The sequence below is a fragment of the Clarias gariepinus genome, chromosome 25 (genome assembly GCF_024256425.1).
Source record: "Clarias gariepinus isolate MV-2021 ecotype Netherlands chromosome 25, CGAR_prim_01v2, whole genome shotgun sequence".
NCBI lineage: Eukaryota > Metazoa > Chordata > Actinopteri > Siluriformes > Clariidae > Clarias > Clarias gariepinus.
In genome coordinates, this window is record NC_071124.1 from 24,330,521 (window position 1) to 24,352,415 (window position 21,895).

General features: G+C 39.1%; 1 protein-coding gene across 1 annotated transcript in view; it reads right to left on the reverse strand.

Moving 5' to 3' along the window:
- Nucleotides 1-21,673, reverse strand: part of ptprfb (protein tyrosine phosphatase receptor type Fb) — a 149,787-nt gene extending 128,114 nt beyond the window's left edge. The window contains exon 1 of the mRNA XM_053486083.1: nt 21,354-21,673. The gene's annotated coding sequence lies outside the window, so the exon portion shown is untranslated. The remainder of the gene's footprint in view (nt 1-21,353) is intronic.
- Between the last annotated feature and the right edge of the window lie 222 nt (nt 21,674-21,895).

Sequence of the window (21,895 nt, forward strand, 5' to 3'; positions counted from 1 at the left end):
AAAATCACCCCTTTATCCAACGTTACTCTCCTATATCACCCCTTCATCCAATGTTATTCCTCAAAATCACCCATTCATCCAAAGTTACTCCCCCATATCACCCCTTCAACCAATGTTATTCCTCACAATCACCCCTTTATGCAACGTTACTCCCCCATATCACCCCTACACCCAAAGTTATTCCTCAAAATCACCCCTTCATCCAAATTTACTCCCCTATATCACCCCTTCATCCAATGTTAATCCTCAAAATCACCCATTTAATTACTGTTTTTCCCCAGATCACTCCTTTATCCAATGTTATTCCTCAAAATCACCCCTTTATCCACCATTACTCCCCAGATCACCCCTTCATCCAATGTTATTCCCCTAAATCACCCTTATATCCATTTTTACTCCCAAAATCCCCACCTCATCCAGCGTAACTTCCCAAATCACCATTTCTTCCAATATTATTGCCCAATTCACCCCCTCACCCAGAGTTGCCCCATAATCACCAGCTTGTAGAGAGCTACTCCCCACCCTTTTCCAGTATAACCACCATCCAGAGTTACCTTTGTTCTTGAGAAACCACAAAGCCTAGTCCCTGTGACTGACCTGTTGCTATGGAAATGAGAGCATTAATATAAAAGAGAACTCAACAGCACCTTGGCGTAATTTAAAGTATTTCTTCTACAAAATAGTTTTAAAGTAATTCTAAAGTAAACTCACTAAATGCAGAAACTTGATTCCTGGCAGCAGGTGCATTGTGTTCTCGTCTTAATCTATGAGATTTTTTTTTACCCCTTACAGTCACGAAAAATAACAGGGGGAAGAAAGGTAACACGTTTTTGGTGTAATGAGAAATTGGCTTTAATTAGTGCTTTCTGGAACTGATAAACATTTCCACGGTCCTCTTGGCCAGCGTCCACAGCTGGATCTCGACAGCGCAGTTTTGTCCATCGCTCAAATGGAGGAAAAAAATGAAAAAAGTTGGCATAACTGCATCCCATCTGGTCCTCCACCGGACAATAGAGACATTCATGTGGTAAAGAGAAATAATCTGGGAAGTGAACCAGTGCTAATGGTTATGTATCAACATGACAGTAAGGCGGAGCTCTCGCAGCTGACGGGAGTGTGCATTTTCTCTTCAGGATTTTTTTTTTAAGTACTTGGGTTTCCGTGACCTTCACGCCATCTGGGCCAAAGCAATTTGCTTCGCGCATGTCGAGCCAACTGCAAGCGGGAAGACAAAATACGATCCGGAGCAACCTCGCCGTCAGTGCGCCTTCTCTCTCTGCGTTCTCCTAATTGACGCGTTCGTTAGACTCGATTTGGTCGTTACGTCCTAAAAGCTTTCTAATTGAGCAAGAAAAAAAGGTGCAAGGCGACCTCTGACTTTTTTTTTTTTACTAAGGACATGTGATATGTATGGAAGGAGTCTCCAGTGTGAGCGCTTCGGGAGGGTCAGCATTAAAGCTGTGAGTTTTTTAAGTTACCGTTTCGTTGATGCATGCTAACGTTTGGCAAATAGTTTCCAGTAACGCAGTGAAATTTTTTTTTGTTTTGTTTTTTTACACTTGTATTCTGTAAACATTTTCTAGTTTCGGAGGCAGAGCGGTGAGGTTTTCATTTATTTAAGACCCACACCACGAATCCATCTTCGCTCGCTGCTGGAGTGTTCGGCGAGGGATTATGGGTAGATTTTCCCTTCGCTCAGCGCCACGGGATCTTCAGCACAACGCCTGAACTTTGACCCCTCGGAGAGCATGAGTAATGGAGAGTCAACAATCTTCCTTCTCAGACAGAAAGAGGCATGAAGGTGAAAACACAGCGTGAGGCGTCTCCACAGCCGAGCGCACGCCGGGATCTGGATGAAATGATTAACAGACTGGGAGCGGAGACGTGTTTAACGGTCGAGGAGGTGGAGAGAGACGGTCTGAAAACCATCACGGTTTCACTCAGGGTTCCCTTTAAAAAAAAAATCAATAGAATAAAATAATCATTATAGTTGATTTCAGGAGGTGTAACACCGAGTCTCTGAAACTCCACTCGTCCTATTTCGGGACACGGACAGGGCCGTGATCGTCTCTGTAGCAGCTCGCAGGGACGAGGACGCTCTCGGTTCTTCTGCCTGATGGATTCGGGTTAATAATGAAACCTGACGCAATCAGGATACGCTGAAGGAGAGGGAACTATTTCATCTCGCGACAGGGCGGTTAGCCGTGAAATAAACTAACCTGAACCGACACCGAGGAAGAGACGAGTCCCGGGTTCACTCAGACATCAAGAGCGGACAAGACTCTAGAGTAACTTAAAGAAAGAAATATACCCGGGGACAGTCGAGAGGACGGAGTTTGGTTTGGAGCATCTACTTTAAATAAACGACACGAGGCAGCTGGAGAAAGAAAGAAAATCGTCTTTGTTGCGAGGTGCCGGTCTCCCGCTGCGCTACAGAGTGTTTACAGAGACAACACCATTCACGAGAGCAACATGCACAGATAGATAAAGAAGTTTAAAGAAGGGAAACCAGCACTGAAGACAACCTGCACCGCGGGAAACCATCAACTCTGACAAAGTGGGTTTTCTAAACAGGATTCGAGAGTTGGGTTCGAGGCGTGGCTTGTGACGGAGATGATGTTGAGTAGCACATCTGGATAGAGGCGGAGTTACTCTACCAACACGTATTTATATAAAATACTTGAATTTTAAGTCTCTTCTTTTTCTTTCATTCCCTAATAAACACATTTCAATCTTAATTCCAAGTGAAAAGAAAAGAAGCTTTAAAGGTGAGAAAATGGAGCATGTGACGACTAAACCGAGCAGAAATGAAAAACGATAACCTTTAATTCATAGCTACAGTTTCTAAAAAATGTTCCACTTTTAACCAATAGGACATTTTTGGTTTTGGTTCCAACACAGGGAAAAACAAAACACAGCAATAAAGAAATCACAAGCAAAGTATTTCATAAAAATGATTTTCTTTCATTTTTAGATCGTTCTCTCTGAATATGTAAAAAAATAACAGTTTGTTTCAATGTTTAATTTTTTTGGCTACATAATTTTTTTTATTCGACTATTTGCTTCGACTAAATGTTCTACAAAAAATGATTAAAAACACACGAAAATCTTTTAAGAAGTTGATAATATTCCAAATTATATTACTATTATAAAAACCACATTATTATTATTATTATTATTATTAAGCTCTTTTTCCGAATTTCTTTTTTATTTATTAAATAGACAATTTTATGTTCTTAAGAATTTATTCAAGGATGTTTGTTACACCATGTATAATTTCTATTTTAGTTTTTGCCTTTTAAGTTCAATTCCAGTTTAAATTTTATTTCTCTAGCGCCTTTAACAATAGTGACTGTCGCAGTGCAGCTGCTTTATAGTTAAAGAATTTCACTTGCCTTTTATCCTTTTTGTTTTAAATATTAGTTATACTCAAAGTTAAAGAAAAAACGTTAAAGTTTCAATTTGAAATAAAATAGAAAAATAGAATTGTGGCGGGAAAGATAAAAGATTCCCGCCACAATTCAGAACTGAATGTCAGTTAATATGGGTTTTGGGTTTTGGGTGCAGGACTGTTTAATTTGCCTTTTGCTTGGGTTAAAGGTTTTGAAACACCAAACATCAGTACAGAAGAGTTTCCTGAAGGGGTTTACAGGGTCAAAGGCTCGTGACTCATCCCTGACTAACCCCAGACAACACTGCTGTCTCACACATTCACACGCTGATCTCTTGACTAACCCCAAGTTAACATTGCCACGCCACTCGCTCATCACCCTCACTAACCCCGCATGGGGGGCTGCGTCAGTCACTCATACACTCACCACTGGCTTTGACTAACCCCAGATAATCATCGCTCACTCGACTAACCTTAGATAATGGTGCTGTCTCTCGCCCTGACTAATCCCAGACAGCACTGATGTACATTTACTGATGTAAAACTCATCCCGTGCACTGACTAACCCCAGATAACACGGCCATGTCACCTGCTTAAAACCTCATCACTCACCCCGACTAACCCCAGATAATGATGTTGTGCAATTCTCTTTAAAATGCATCTATATAAGGAGGCTCCGTTAGTCACCCATACACTCACCGCTGGCTCTGACTAACCCCAGATAACGCTGCTGCCACTCGTACACACACTAATCACTCTCCCTGACTAATCCCAGGTAACACTGCTGTACCGCTCTCTCTCAGAAAGCCATCACTCAAACCCCCGTTATCAGTGCCATGTGAAATCTCATCACTCACCCCGACTAAACCCAGATAACCCTGTGTGTGTAAATATTGAGCAATCTTTCATCAATTCCACTGAAACTCAAGCGCAGACCCTGAGGGGTTCTCAGCTCAATCAACTAAACCGGAAAAAAGAAAGAGAGAGAGAGAGAGAGAGAGAGAGGGAGGGAGAGAATTTGCTGGTAAAACTGGGTCTTGGGTCCTGCTGCAGGTAACAAACAACACGGCACGGCGCCGGAGCTGTAATTATCCCACAGCGTCAGCAATCAGAGATGGGAATTATGGAAATGTTATAATTTTAAATAGAAAGAAATGAAGAAAGAGCTGATGATATAAACTCGCTGAGACGTCAGGATTGTGTTTGTGTGCCGCTTCATTTTTTCGTGGTTGTTGTTGTTGTTATTGCTGTTGTTGTACTAGGGCCGTGTGTTGAGTGACATGTTCATTAGCTTCGCGGCGTTGTTTCTAATTAACGCGGCCGGCGGAGGTGACATTAGGACACGGCTTCGGTTAATTAGCCCACAGGCTGCTAGAACGATTAGCGCTGCGGAGTTTAAGGACGTCTGAAAAGCACTTTTCAAAAACTTCAAAAAAGGGAAAGTGTTTGGGGCTTGACACAAAAGCGAAGCCATTACATCATCACTCGGGCGAGACACAGCGTCAGTGTTAGCGACCGAGTCGGAGTCGCGCAGCTCTGTGGAGCTAAAAAAACATCAAACTAAAAAAAACAAAACAAAAAAAACATCAGTACCACGTTAGCACACCGCCTCTAATACGTTATGAAGAAATGTTCACGTTATATTCAGGGAAGGAGTCTCCAGTGTTAAAAATAAATAAATAAATAAATAAATAAATGAGAAAAAGAAAAAGAACAAAAAAGAAAAACAGACAGATTAGAGATAAAAAAGAAGGGAGATATAAAAATTTTTATCAATAACAAAGAAAAAAAGAGGGAGGACAGAGACAGAAGGAAAAACGTTTCATACTTGCTTTAATTTTAAATGCGTGTCTGCCGTGACAAACGTACAACTTTGTTCCTTTTAACTTTTATGTAAAAAGATGAAATAAACAGATTTATTTTGTCATTAGTGAAACAGTTTATGACCTTTGGTCTGAGTACACACACACACACACACACACACACACACATACACACCGTCCCGAGGACATTAGTTGTGTGATAAGCGCTCTTCACTTCACAAGATGTTAATTTAAATTCCAATTAACTTTTCAATTAGAATTATCTCTCTCCACTCATAACCACCGGCGCGTACGCTGATGTTTATTTGTTTGTATTTTTGGAGAGGAAGTGGAGGCGCGGGGGATCGGCGCTCTGAGCCGCAGGTGAAAAGACTGATAAGAGGAGGGGGACGGAGACCGAATATAAAACACAAACACACTGCGCTGTGATAAACAAACAAACAAACAAAAAAACTGTCACAGTCATGACGTCTCAAAATGCGTGTACTAGAGGCGGGGCTACACGTGAGTAATGTCACATCACTATAGTCTAAAAAACACATCAGACCATACAGGGCTGTTTAAAAAAACAAAAGAGCTAAAGGAAAAAAGAAAGAAAGAAAGAAAGAAAGAAAGAAAGAAAGAAAGAAAGAAAGTGAAATATCAAACTCAAAGACAAAAATCAGGAAACAAGGGAAACTAGACAGAAGAGATACGTTACAAAAAAATAAACAAAAACAAAGTAAGAAAAAAGAAGAAAAAACAAAATGAAGAATGTACTGTATTAAAAACTTAAAAAATGCATAACAAGAGATAAAAATGAATAAAAAAAAGACTAGACAGAAAAGAGATAAAAGAAAGAAAAAAGAACTTAATGAAACCTAAAAAGAAAAGAAATAATTATTAAAAAAGGACAAAAAAACTAGAAGTACAAAATGTGAGAAGTAGAAACAAGAAGAAACAAGTACAAACAAAAAATCAAAAAGAATGCCATGAAGACTAGGAAGTAAAGAAAGAAGAAAAAGAAAGAAAATTATGAATGAAACAGGAAGACAAAAGTGATGGGGGGAAAAGCAGCTCGTTATTAATTTCAAAACAGAACAGTTTTGTTTTTTTAATAAATCAAGATAGTTTAGAAAAGTTCTATCATAATAATTGATAATTGACTTCTTGGAATTAAACAGTAAAAAGCTGTAAGACATTGCTTCAGCCTGTGGCATCACTGACTCCATCTGCTCTACCGTTCCATTCAGAGTTACTGTGATGTCTCACGACGTCTCGGGTGTTAACTCCCATCAGGAAAGCAAGCTCAGGATCCTCAGACCGCCCCTGACCCCGCCGAAGCTCCCGAGACGAGAATGCGGCCGAGTCAGGCGGCAGTGACGGCCCGCAGACCCGATCACGCCCCGCGCGGGATACGTCTCCCAACAGAGGACGATCACGTCTCGCTAAGATCTTATGTTTGTCCCAGAAAGAACATGGAAGACGGTGTTGGAGTCGCTGAACCCTGATATTTCATCATGTTCTCTTCAACAGGAGGAATGAAAATGCCAAGTGTGGCATGAAATATTCATTCATACGCCAGGGCTTTTTATGTAAAAATATGGCTGACTGATTCTATTAACTCAAACCTGTAATTTATGCTCCTGCTGAAGGTTATTGTCGCTAAATTTAGCCTGTAAAATCCAGTTAGGTCCAATAAAATGAACCACTGACTCTGCGGCACGACTCCACCAGCCTGAGCGGTGCGGCCCAGCAGGAGGAAATGCTTTCAATACATTTTTTTTTTTAAAGGTGGTCGTATGGAAAATGTATAGAAACTAACTACAAAAACTTTATTGCTAAATCCAAACATAACCACCTGAAGAAGAGAAACTGCAAGCGGTACCATGAGAACGGAGGCCACGCCCTCTTCCACAGACAGTAAAGTGTAGAGAGGCCACGCCGCATTGTCTAGGACTGACAGGTAAAGAGGCCACGCCTCCTTCACTAAGACTAATAGTACACCAGAGCCATGATCACATCAGAAACGCTGGCCTCCCAGGAACTCCTTTAATTGTGTTTCCAAACATGTAGAGTCCCGGTTTGACCCAAACACCCATGGTGTATTTAGGCCTAAGTTTACCTCTCTATGGATCGTGTAGCAGAAATTTTAAAAGGTTATTCCTTAAATATTTTTTTTTAAAACGGTGCGAGAGAGAAAGTTATTATTGTTATTAGTTACACTGCTGAAATCTTTTAAGCGCTCGTCTTCAGGTTTCTGTTAGGAACTCATTAATTACCTACAAAAAAAAAAAAAAACAACTCATTTTACAACACAGCTCAGCGTTAACATCATCTCAGGGACTATTAAAAAACAAAATTCTGAACCGTACGAGTTCCCGCTCGGCCCAGCTGTGGGACAATAAAACAAAAAGTAATCAGTAACAACGACTCTTGGCTGCAGACGTCCGACATCTGTCTCACTCAGGGGGCTGATTCGCAAAGTTTTACAGCCGGAGCCTTTTCACACAGGCTGCTTTATTTACAGGCAAGAATTTGGTGCAATAAAACGTCTAAATAGAGACACGCTGCCATTTCCCAGCAAATCCACTACATTCCATTTACGTGATAATTGGGTGTGTTTAAAAGAAGAAAAAAAAAGGAAAGAAAGAAAGAAAGAAAGAAAGGAAGGGGGAAAAAAGAAATGCAATAATTACATGGCCAGCCAAGCACACAGCATTTTGATGGGATGATTAACCATAATTCTAGTTTAGCAAAATGTTTTCTAGGAAGATTCTAAGAAAGTTTTAACATAACACATTTAAAACGTTCGAATAATTCAAGGTTTTAAAAAAGGATATTTCACTAGAAAAAAGATATTTTACTTCTGAGTATGTGTTTTTATTTTAAATCGTAGTTTTGTTAGATATATGGGAATAGATGTAATTTAAAGATTAAATTAGAGAACAATTAAATCAATCGATTATTTTTTATTATTTTTAATGTATATACAGTATGTTTTTTTTAGAGGTGGTAAAATATTGCAGTTCCTAAATACTGAAAGGCAGAAGCAAATTATTTGCAGAGTTTGTTTTAAGTTTACCGAAATTAAATCGGCACCCGAGTATCGTGATAACATCGTATCGGGTGATTCTTACTGATTCCCATCACTACTGTTTCAGAACGGTTGAGCAGGAAGACATTGCATAAGCTTATCAAAATGATGTAGTCAGAGCTAACGGCAATAAAATATTCGAGTGTGCGACTCTTTTTTACATGTATATATGTATCTGTGTGTGTTACAACCATTCCATTTTTCTTTCCTCTTTTAGCAATTAATCAAAAAATCCACAGTTTATCTTTTGTTCATTTGTTAACAGAGAGTAATTTAGGCATCAGCTGTTTTTCACGACACTTTATCATCAGTAAATAATCCAGCTCTACCGACATCCTGCCAGTTGTTTTTGTTAAAATTGCGCTTGTGTTGTTATTAGAGTTTTGGGTCTAATTAAAGCTGTACATGATGCTTATTTAGCTAAACCAGTTTGTCAGTTATGATCAACTTCCTCACATCAGATTAAAGAGATGTTGATTAGCAAATTTGCATAAATTTCCCAACAGGAAAGCAAACTTAAAGTGTAATTAATTAGTGGGGGGAAAAAATGCAAACAAAAGTCGCGGAGAAGAAGAAGAAGAAGAAGAAGAAGAAGTGTGTGTGATACGCACGCCGGATTTGGCTCCAGGTTATTTTTACTGGCTCATAAAAAACGAGTGCGAAATGGAATCCTGTGGGAACATTAGATTCGCACATAATTGCACGACGGCCAAATGAGAGACGGAGGAGCTTCGTTTTGCTGAACGCGCTGGTGAGAACGCTGTAAAACGTTCCTGGGAGACGCGTCCTCCCGTAACCCTGTTCACTTACGGATGTTTGCTAATAGTGTTTCTGCCAAAATGTGGACGTGTTTTGATAAAGTTCCTGTTAAGCCAGCATTACCGCGGTTATCTAAAGGTCCTCCAGGAGTTACTCTCCTTAGACATTAAACATATCGGTTCTGTAAAGGACGGCCATCTTTATTTAAAAACTAGCGCTCTTTTTAAGAGACTCTGGTGCTGGGAAATTGATGCAAACTCAACATTTAGGCGGCGATAGGACAGAAATTTCACTTCTTGATCCTTAAAAAATATTTCTACGACACGCGATACAGAATTTTAATCAGCATTACAATTAGCAGTAAATTATAAAGAAAAGCGTTAAAGACGCTAAAGAACATCTAAAAAGTAGAGCTTAGAGATTTGTTTGATCTTTTGTTGGTCAGTTTTGGATCCAGAATCGATTCAGACTTTTTATTATATTTAGTTAAACTTTTAACAAACAATAAAAAATCTAAAAGTGACAAATTAAACATGTACCTGAGCTTTTGCAGAGAATACAAACCTCTTTCATCCGCAAATACTTTGTTTTATAATGTTATTGTTTCTTCTTCTTTTGATTTTACGAGCGGTTGGTACAATGCCGCCACCTACTGGACTGTAGGGTGGAGAGAAGATCGGCAGGGACAATGTCTATTAGATACTTTTAGTTGTTTTTAATACTTTAAAACTTGTAAGAAATATAACTGCTTGAGAAAAACAAGACAATAAACATGAGTCCTGCTGAATGGAATCGAAAATCACAATGTCTCTGATTGAAAGCTCTAAAAAAAGTAGGGGGTGGTATCATTCTTTTTTTGCTTTTTTAAAGAAAATTTTTTTTAAACAAACTTAACAAACTATTTGTTCCTGCCACATAGGATGTTGTATTGTCTCAATAGTTTAATTTATAGTTTAAACAACTGTATAATATTTATACTTAATAATATTTATATTTAATAATATTTAGTTACATTGAATTAAAAAAAAAATTGTCAGTCTTCTTTAGTTAGTGAGCCGCTGCATAAATAAATTTTTCCCTCTATCTCTAGCTACTTTTTTTAAGCAAACTTTTTAAAATAAACATTTTAACATTAACATAAAAAAATTACATTAAACATCAAATTGAATTTAAAACTGTCTTAAATAAAAGAAAAACATTTTACAATTTTATGTTCTAAATCAATATAAAATCAGCTTTTTCTGACAGGTTGTAATTCTAAATAAAAAATATTTTTTTATTTGATTGTTATAATAACATAAAAACGGATCAACACAACTTATCATGAACTTGATATTATAGATATTAATTACAAATATTGCAGATTTTTGCGTGTTACTGTTTTAAAATGTTAAATCTAGGCTCTACAGAACGTATCATAATGTTACATTAATTTCATCACCAAATTTCTCAGTTCTTCTGCCTCCACAGGTTGTTCCAACAAGTGACTCTGACCAACAAAATCCAGAAAAAAAGCTTAAAATATAAACTCAGTAACATAAAAACACGAATTGCGGTTACCCAAGATCCACAGATCCTCAGATTCCATCTGAGGTCGTTCAGACCCCCTGTGGTTTTCAGCAATTACATTAAACGTTAGCATCACAATCCTATTAGCATCCCAGTAGAACCGTCCTGTTCCCACATGAAGAGACCAATTGTCCATCACCTCGGTGCAGCCTCCTCGAAAAGAAAAGCCACTCTGTTGGGGTAATGGTGGTGGGCAGGTTGTGGAAACGACCCTGCAGAGGGACAAACTTTTCAGCACCAGAGATTCTCATCATTATGCATGCCGCTTCCTCCAGCTCCCATGGCGCCGGTTCAATCCTGCACTAAGGGCAGCTGCCCGGTATGTGTCCAACCCTGAGCCAGAAACACTTCAAGAAAAAAAGCTGTGAGAACTAAAAGTTATATACAGACACTTAAGTGCAAAACAGGCACATCTGTGGGAAGAGTGTCAGATTCAGGGGGAGGGGGGGAAACATCTGTCTCTTTTATAAAAAACACCTTAAAAAAAAGAGTTTAAAAATAAAGAGGAAGCAGCAGCCTGAGTAATTGAATTTAGTCATTCAAACTGCATCAAATAGGTACATAAGCCACGCCTTATTTATCTCATTCACTATGATTGACAGGTGCATAAGCCACGCCCCTTTTTTCTCCTTTACCAAGACTGACAGGTGCATAAGCCACACCTCTTTCATCTTCTCCACCAGGACCGACTTATACATAACATCATCTCTTTCACTATGACTGATGGTACATAAGCCATGCCTCTTTCATCTCCTTCACCTGGACTGACAGGTAAATAAACCCCGCCTCTTTTATTTACTTCAATAAGACCAACAGGTAGACGAGCCACGCCTCTTTGATAGGTGACAGGTACATAAGCTAGGCCTTTTTCACCTCCTTTATTGGGGATGAACATTTACAAAAGCCTTGCCTCTTTAATAACAGGTACATAAGCCACGCCTCTTTCATCTCATTCACCTGGGCTGACAGGTGCATAAGCCACACCTCTTTCATCTCCTTCACTAGGGAAAACAGGTACATAGGCCATGCCTCTTTCATCTCTTTCACTAGGATTGACCAGCTCATAAGCCACGCCTTTTTTATCTCATTCACTAGGGATAGCAGGTACATAAGCCACGCCTCTTTCACCTCCTTCATTCAGCATAGCAGGAACGTAAGCAACGCCTTTTTATGAGCTTCTTGTGTAGGACTGATAAATATTGTATTGAACTGGACTATCGTCTGATTGGTTACAGTAGCTGTTTACATCCCGCTGTTTACATGAGCACTGTGTGTGACTCGCATCTCATCTGATTTGTCGAGGTTCCACTTAGAAAATTCTGTAAAGATTCCGATTTAATCTCCAGTTTCGCCCTTAAAATTAGTCTCAATTTAAAACGCTGTCTTCTTAGGCAGCCTTCTCCCAAACGCAACTCATGAAAAGTGACAGCGTTTATAAATTATTTACGATAATCGTATCGCAGTGTATCATATTACTGTTTAGCAGCACACTCCTCTCATATAAAGCTGCTTTAGTCATTAATGCATTAAAGATGTCTGATACGCATCCGCGTCCATTCCTAGTTACTCCTTAATAGCTGAATATGACCCGAAGCTTAATGGAGTGTATTTCTGTGATTACTATCTAAAAAAAAAAAGAAAAAAAAAAAAAAAAGTCTCCATCCAGAGAGCTGCTCGGTAATTGTTAAATATTTGTTGCTTAATGCACTGTGAGGATGATGAGAAAGTGTTTGAAGGCCTGCTGAGGCTTTCACTTTGCTCTCATTCGTCTTTGTGACTGACGGCTCGCGAGCGCCGCGGCATGCTAATGCGACACGAGACGAGTCGATCTGATTGGATTATTGAAGATCAGCGTCAAGTGAGATGAATAGCAACGCACACGGTTAAGGTTTAGCGCGTGTGTGTGTGTGTGTGTGTGAGACGGGACACAGAGTCACTTTCAAGTAAGTGAGTTATTGACTGTTCGACACGGGCCTCGTCCTGTCCTCATTCACGTTCTGTAAAAACGTCTAGATTATTTCTATATTTACGACATAATTAACTAGTGGTTTTCAGACGTGCTGTACGTCATTGTGCCACTTAAAGAATTTTAAAAGCAGCACCTGTTTAACTTCAGACGGTATTCATACGGCATGTTAGAATGCGAGAAAAAAAAAAAAAAAACATAATTCAAAGTGTGTGCGAATATATACAACATTTATTCAGGAGAGTAATAAATCTAATCTCCAGCGCATGCTAGGCTGGTTAGTTGGCGAAGATTGGCAAGATTAGCTGAGAATGGCTAGAGTGTTGTTATGGTTACACTGTGCACATCAAAAGCTTTTATTTCTAAAACAAGAATAAACTAATATCAAAGCTACAAGTTTGACTACCTGACACATCTGAGATTTTCTTTTTTGTAATATCTAAACGCAGCTAATCGAATCGCGTATTGTTCCCCTTTCACCTGCTACTTGTTGATCTTTCAAAAAATAAATCTGTGTCAGATTGCAGCAATGCCTTCTGGGAAAGGCTACATCAATGTAGACTCGATCTTTCATCTTAAGGTAATCTAATGAAGTTCACTTGAGCTGATAAAGTAATGGAACGAGCCCTGGGGGTTTGAACCGAGGGGAAACGGAGAGGGCAGGTTATTGGATCGCAGCCGCCGTGGCAGAGGGCTAATACGTTTATCTAGATGTGATATAAATGAAGTTGTGAAGCTGCTGTCTTTTGAGTGTGTGCTTTTTTTTCAATATGAGAATTGCACAACATAAATTTGTAACTTTATAAATTTAGTAAAAAGAAGATTTAGCAAAAACTTCCATAGAAAGATCCAGAATGGGAAAGCTAAACTTAATAACCATTGACATGACAAAGTGCGTGACGTTATTTAAAACATGGTGTTTAAAAAAATATATACTATAATAACTCCTCAGCCAATCAGACATGGTCTAGGGCAGTGCTTAGGTTATATCTAAGATCTAAAAATAATGTTTGGAGGTTAAAATTTACAAAAAAGCTGAATTGAACAAATAGCATTTTATTTCACAGAAATACAGTAATATGTTAATTGTTACTACAGAAATATAACAATAACTTTCATATACAATGTGATGCTCTTCGCCTTGATGCAGCTAGCTAATGCAAATTTAGCAAAGTTTGAAAATGTTTTTCTCAAAAAGCATGGACGATACTTTACACAGTGGAACCTTGAATTACGAGCATAATTCGTTTCGGAAATGGGCTCGTATTCCAAAACACTTGTAAATCAAAGCAAATTTGCCCTTAAGAAATACTGGAAACTCAAATTATTTGTTCCACAGCCCCAAAAAATTTAAACATAAAAATAATTAATACAAAAAATAAAGTAAAAATAAAACAAATTAACCTGCACTTTACCTTTAAAAAAAAAAGTACAAATAAATCCCGACAGATAAGTGTTTCCATTTATGCGCGCAGGCGTTGTGTGTGTGTGTGTGTCTCGGCTTCACACACACACATATATTAACGGAAAGACTGTTTTGTCTGAAAAATTTGCAAGGAACATCACTAATGACGCTCGCGTGAGCGCATACTAACGGAATTACTGCTGTAAAGTAAAACAAACAAACAAATAAACCTGCACTTCTTGTGTGAAACCGAAAGAGTGTTCAGGGTGTAGAGTGTGTGTGTGAAGGGGCATGGTGTCAAATTACGCCCGAGCACACACATAACGAAACAGAGAGGGAGAAAATAGATCTTTAAGCTTTCTAATGAGGCTTTCTTTTGCTTTACACACACGTGGTCACAGTGTTATAGTAAATAGTACACGCATGCACGGATGTTGATTATACCAGTAAGAGACGTGCACTAAGACCCAGCAGGGGAGACGATTATCCACAATTCCGCAGCACAAGAGAGAGAAAAAAACTCAGTTGTGATGCTGAGCGTCAAAACAAGAAGCGCATGCGTGATACATGATACTTGGTACTCAAAAACCAAGACTTGTTGGCTTTTCAAGTCAAAAGATTATTAAAATCTTTGCTTGTCTTGCGGAACACTTGCAAACCGCGTTACTCGCAATCCAAGGTTCTATTGTACTACTGTAAGTAGGGATGTTAACATTTAAACATTAACAAACTTGTTTTGCATTATTTTTCCCCATTGCTCACATATCTATTAACTTGCACACCACAGGGGGGTGCACTTGCAGTTCAGTCGGTTTACTGCATTGGATGCATTTTTAGCGACCTTGTTTTTGTTTTTGAATGAGGACAGAGAAACAGAAGCAGTACTTCTGACAGGTTTATGGTATCTTTTTATTCTATTATTTTTGACCAATTTATTAAAATGAGAACTTTTTAAATGAAACAAACTGAGAAAACGTCTTCTTTCGCATTATTTACTAACGATAATTGCTGTATGAATCTCACGCACTCATAATGTTAGCCTGTATAATATCTAACAATGAGCTCCTATTTCTTTGTTACTCACAGTGCATTATGGGTAATACACACCCTGAACCAGTGAAACTTACACCCTAAAAAGTGCTCAGAAATGTAATAACAGCTATTAAGATGGCGTGTTAGGATGAATACTACAGGATAAAATGTAGAGATTAAAATAAACCTTATCTGGACATCAAGAGTTTTGGATCGCAGCCTACATTCCGCTTAAACAGGCGTTCGAGTCAAAACCGAGTGCGTGGTTGCCGTCCTGCACCTATTTTTTCCCCCTCATCCATCCTTTCTCTGAAAGCAATTACTGCGGGCCTCTGCAATTCCCAGCTCGTCGCAATCCATCTGAACGGAGAGAACAAAAATAAATAAAAACCGAGCGAGCTTCGGAACAGGACCGTTTCAGAAACGTTTCTTAGCTAATGTCTGTTTCCAGTTAGCGATAAACAGCAGTGACGCCTCATAAAGCACGGGTGTAAATGGTTTAGAACACCAGCGGTGGGTCTGCCAGTGATAAACCTGCTTCCAATCAGCAGTCAAATTGCAACTGCATTAGCGAAACCATGCTTGACTACGTTACAGCGCGAAGCATTAAAACTGTAAATCAGCGAGATTTCACACCAGCCGACTGTTTTGGACGGATCTGGAAAACACAACACGTGTTAAAGCAGTAAATCTTTCACTTAGGCTTCACGCTGTAAAGTATTTAATGGTTGTGAATTTCTTTTTTTGTCTACAGAAATTAGACGAGCTACTAAGCAAGAAAGCAGGCAGATTCAACATCACATACTGTAAGAACTAACTCTGGAATAAATAAGGAAATAAATATACCAGGAGGAAAAGACCAATGGCATTGTCTGATTCGTCTCAAGCAGATATATTTCAATATTCAATATTTCCATATATTATATATTTAAATATAAAAAATTACTAAAAGTATCTAATAAACACCAAAATGTTTTGTTCTTGACTGTGTAAATATCATTTCTTATACAAAGCCATAAACGTTTTGCCCATCTTCTGCTCCACACTCGAATTCAGTAGGTGGCAGTATTGCACCACCTGCACAAGTGCCAAAAGGTGCAATTCCTGGATTGTCCACTAGGAGCAAGAAATGTCCAACTTTACAACAGAAATAAACGTTTGCATTTTGGTACCAAAAAAACATTTTTAGGATCAATAGCTAGGTTGCATATTCATGACAACTATATTAGGCATATTTCAGGGGGTGGCTGATTTGAGTGACAGCTGCATTACAGGTGTCAAACCGCGAGCTGTCTGCTATACATCGCTAACCGTCTAACTGGAATCATTGTAGTTTAACTTCCAACAAGAAATGGAGGAGTGGACAAGAGACGATGTGTTGGTTATGGATGACGAAGTTAAATCAAATGAAACGTAACATTAGCATATAGATTAATGTGCGCCAGCTTAGGTTTAGCTAAGCTAGCTAGCTTGTGGTAGTGGACATAAGTAGGTCAGTTCCAAACAAGACCTGGGCTCTGTTCATTCCACACATCACGGTGGGTTTGTCCAGTTCTTTTTTGCAGTCTGTAGTCTCGTGCAAAGACATAATCTTTTGCTCCACATTCCAGTAGGTGGCAGTATTGCACCAACCGCAAACAAACTCTAAAGAAGAAGAAAAAAAATAAGTGCTCTCATAAATCATACACTTTTACTGAATCATTCTAATTTCAGTCATTTCTGCAAAAGCTGTAGATTACATTGAAAGATCGATTACTAAGATCAATTACACTGCATAATCGACTGAATCGCACAGCTCTAGATCCAATAAACAATATTTTGAGCAGTAAAAAAAAATCAACCAGGCGTTAAAGATGAAAGTTAGAGAGTAAAGGCTCTGCTGGAGGAGGAGTAAAAAAGTGAAGGAAACTAGAGTTTAACTAACAAACGATCTGATAAATTCTCTAGCTTTCTGTCTGTCTGTAAAACTGTCTGTAGTGGCCAGTTTGTACACTCAGGCTATCCACCTGTCTGTCTGCATATCCTTCCACCTGTCTGTCTGCATATCCTTCCACCTGTCTGTCTTCGTGTCTGCCTATACATCCATCCAAGTGCCTTTCTTTTCATCCGTCCATCCATATATCTGAGCATCTTGGTCTTTATCTGTTCAAACGTCTCCCTGTTTATCTCTCTTTCTATCCATCGGTTCATCCACATATATATAATCGTATTAAATTTCACTTCACTTTTCTTTCCGTCTCTCTCTGTCTCTCTCTTTGCCAGCATTTCAGCAGTTAAGCAGGCAGCGAGAGTGTTTTCTGAGACTCACTAAACCCTTAAAAACCTCCCTGTGTGAGTGTGTACGTGCGTGTGCGTGACCACGTCTGCTCCAGAATAAAAATAAGAACCCCACACACACCAACCAGACGTTCAGAGCATTACAACCTCGCAGATACGACGTATAAACATCCAGAAACACCGCAGACCGGCGCAGTGCCGAGGGAAACGCTCTCATTAGAGCCCGCAGCCGCAAACACGCCAAATTCAGCACATATGGGCGACAGAACAGCGCAGCAGCATGGGGACATGTGTGTGTCTGTCTGCGGGCGGGTGCGTGTGTGTGTGTGTGTGTGTGTGTAAGCAGCTTTGCACAGAGTGGCATTAGAGGGCTGGGGCACTGCAAAAGTGCCAATTAGTTCTTACTGCCAGGGAGGAGAGAGGCTGTGAAAGATAACACACACACACACACACACACACACACACACACACACACTTAGTTTAAACATACACAAAAATAAAAAGGATTGCTAGATCACACATGCCTACACTGCCATCCGCCCACCCACACACACACGCCCATACACCCACACACACACACACACACACACACAGCCGTTACACTTTCATGTCACATTTAATTCAAATAATCAATATTATTTTTGTATTTTCATTGTATTTCTATAATACATGTTAATTATCAGATTATTAGCTATAAATAAATCTTGGTGTTAATAAATTTCTTAGCCAGCATCTCAGGCAGCCGTGTTATTATTCTATTCGAAATAAGATCTATAGTAAAGACAGCGAGAAGGAAAATACGTGAGCGTTCACGTCTAACGCAAAGCTAGCTAATGAGACTGAATAAAGAATTTATTTGCACCTCAGGTAGCCAATATTATTTAAAAGATGTAATTTACCTCGAAATACAGAATGCTAACTAATGACTTTGAGTAAAGACCTTTGTTCACAATTGTTCATTAGTGTCTATTAGCATCTCAGCTTTTCCTTTTTTTAGCTTTCTGTTGAAATAAAACGGCTGAATATAATTAGCTAGCATCTGGGTAGGTGTGTCAGCTTTCTGTTTAAAATAATATTTACCTCAGAGATGATGTTCTGAGGTAAATACATAAAGACATTTGTTTACAATTGTTCGCAAGCGTCTATTAGCATCTCAGGTTTCTAGTTTAGCATCTCGTTTTCTAGTTTCCTGTTGAAATAAAATGGCTGAAGAAGGAAGGCTAGTTGTGTATTTACCTCAGAGATGATGCTAGCTAGGGATTTTAAATTTAAAATTAATCATAATTGTTAGCTCAGAATATTTATTGTAAGAAGTCTAGTTATGTATTTACCTCAAAAAATGAAGTTAGCTAGTAAATGAGCCTTTTTTTGTTCTCAATTGTTAGCTAGAATCTCAGATGGAAATGTTAGTATTCTATTCAAAATACAATCTAAAAAAATTAAGAAAAAAAAGACATAGGAAGGGAGAGTAAAAGAGAGAAAGAAGACTGCTGGTGTGTTTACCTTAAACACATTTGTTTCGTAATTGTTAGTTAGCATCTCAGGCGCTCAGGCAGACATTTTGGCTTTGTATCCGAAATCTGAAGCCTTGTTGTCTGTTTATCTCTCTCTCACACACACACACAAACTTTACTAATGTTGTTGAGTTTTTTCTTCGCGCCTCGTGTAGCCTTGTTAGCTTTCCATTTCGAGATCAAGTATAAGCAAAAATTTTGTTGTGTGTTCACCTCAAGCAAAACAAAACTAGCTAGAGATTTTGTATACAGATATTTGTTCACTTTCAGCTACTATCTCAAGTAGCTGTGTTATGTTAGGGTTGTAAATAACATCTAAAAATAAAAAGAGAAAGTGAGGGAAACATCTAATTTTACATTTACCTCAGTTATGAAGCTAGCTAATGATTAGGGTAAAGATTCTTGTTTGCTAGCATCTCGGGCAGCCACATTAACACTTAATTCGGAATAAGATCGGTTTAGTTTTTTTTAAGTATTTAGATCAAACAGGAAGCTAAGAAGCTAATGTACTTTATTTAAGTAGGGAAATTCACATATCATGGTATCTTGTATAGACAGATGACTAGGTAGCTAAATTAAATTGGTGCTAGCTAGATAACATTTTAACTGCTAGATACAAATACAGGTACATTCCGATTTGTCTTCTACCAGTCTATTTTTCTTTACGCTTATTCGTACGTGAATTAGAGGGAGGGGAATCACCAGGGACCAGTCGATACGATAATATCATGATATCCAGATGTAGACTCAATCCGTATTGCTATTTTGTAAGTATCAAAATTCTTCCAGATTTTACTACAATACTACAATGTGCCATCTGTAGGATAATAGAGGAACTGCAACCTTTTTTCCAACCTCAAGTGCAAACATATCTAAGTTTAAAATTAATTAAAAAAAAAAAATTAGCAGTCAGTACACAAAAGAATCGCAATACATAAACCAGCCATATACATTCTTTCCACCATATCTAGCGAACTAACAGATATTTCCTACTAATCATGCAATTCGACTTTTCTTTTGTTAAAAACTTTTTTCATATGTAAGCAGCATATTTAAAAAACAAAAAATACAAAAGTGCACAAAATTTGTTTCCAATTTGTTAGCAAAACTAAATACCATGATAAAATGTTCGTACTGTAAGTATCGCGATTATGATATACCTTCCGTATCGCACACTGCCTGGGAGCAAAATGTCCACAAATCAAACATTACATGCGAATTGATCACATCGACCCAGCTCTAATCAGAGAACCCCCATCACCCCTCGCAAACACAAACACACAGAGTTCTTTAACTACACATAGGAAAAGGGAGGAGGGGAACAAATGGCCGTAGCCAATACTACAATACAACAAAAGTCTCATTGTTTGAGACGAAATGCTTGAAAAGTGTGAGTGTGCTACTCTCTGGGGATTAGGAAAGAAAGTGTGTGTGTGTGTGTGTGTTTCTTCCGACATATACACGGTGAGTGCATCGAGATCGACATCCTGTCACGCCTTATTACGATGCCTCACTCAAGTTGTTTGTGAAAATCTTTCAGCAATTCAATTAACACATTTCTGATTACATGCATGTAGATTTCTGTGGGTGTATGTGTGTATGTGTGTGTTGTTTTGATTTGAGGGTGTTATTGTGGGGGGTTATTTATTTATTTATTTATGCACCTTTAAGAACACTCGGTCACGTCTGATTCAGGGTGGGAAGTGTGTGATGATGGGTCCATGGCGTATAGACACATACACACACACACACACACACACACACACACACACACACGCTGGTGTCACATTTAAGCCTAAATGCATTGCAGAGGCAGGGTAGTGACGACATGATGTGACATGATGTACCAAGAATATCTTATGACATCACGGTTGTTTTTTGTTTTGTTTTTTCATAAGGATAATCTCATTAACTTATGATGCATGGTGCACAGGGTTTGTACATGAAAGACATTTATTTACTACATGGGGCATTTCATTTATGCTGAAATAACGTGCACTTAATGGACGGGTCGATGTGACAGCACAGTCACTCTCTCTCTCTCTCTCTCTCTGTCTGCCTGTCTTCCCCATTTTTTTTTTCATTATTTCTTAGTGCAGTGATAAGCAGCAAGCAGTTGCAAGAACAAAATCCAATGCATTTCACAGAAACACAGGTACAGTAACTCAAATGCACGAACAGAACCGAGCAGAACCTGGCAGTCTCGCGTGCTTCAAGGTTAAACCGTCAGGATTCGACTGCAATTCGGTTTATAGGATCTGAGTCTCGATCCACCGAGCACGACATGAACAACAATCCAACTTTGCAATGCATGAAGTTAATGTGTGTGAGAATGTCCCTGGGAAACCCAAAATCAAGCCGTTACGAATTGATTAACCCCAAGTTTCTCTAAACTCACCAGGAATGCATGCACACTTTTATTAAATAACGAATGCATAGTCTTAATTCACACATGCACGCCGTTAAAACGCTCTGAATAATAATAATAATAATAATAATAATGATGATGATGATGATGATGATAAACCCCCGTGCACGCACCGTGTCTCCGGTTTGGTCCTCGCGCTCTTCGCATTTCTCTCTCACCGGGAAACTCCGCGCTCGATTTTAACAAAAAAGAAGGAGAACAAAATCCACTTTTCCGATTTTCACCGCAGAAACACCGGGATTTAAAGCTCCTGCTGCTCCCGGACTCCGTGTGTAAATCCCGCATGCGCTGCTTTATTCTTTATTCTTCACGCGCGTGTGCCGGGTTTTTTCCCGGAGTTTTTTTTTCCCCTTCCTTCCTCCTTACACACACTCACACTCACGCGCGAGCGCGCGCGATTACTTCTGCTCCCGTTTCTACCCGCAGCGAGCTCTGGTCACACACACACACACACACACACATGCACGCACACACACACTCTCTCTCTCTCGCGCGCGCGCTCTCTCTCTCCCGGACTCTCTGCGCGTTCACGCGCCTGTGCTCCCCTTCGGAAGTCTTCGGAAAGCGATCGGCCCTTTTCGAGTCTGCGCGAGGCGAGGGGGGGGGGTTATTAGAGGGAGGGGGAGGGGCGAGTTTCTGGAGCTGATGGTGGTGC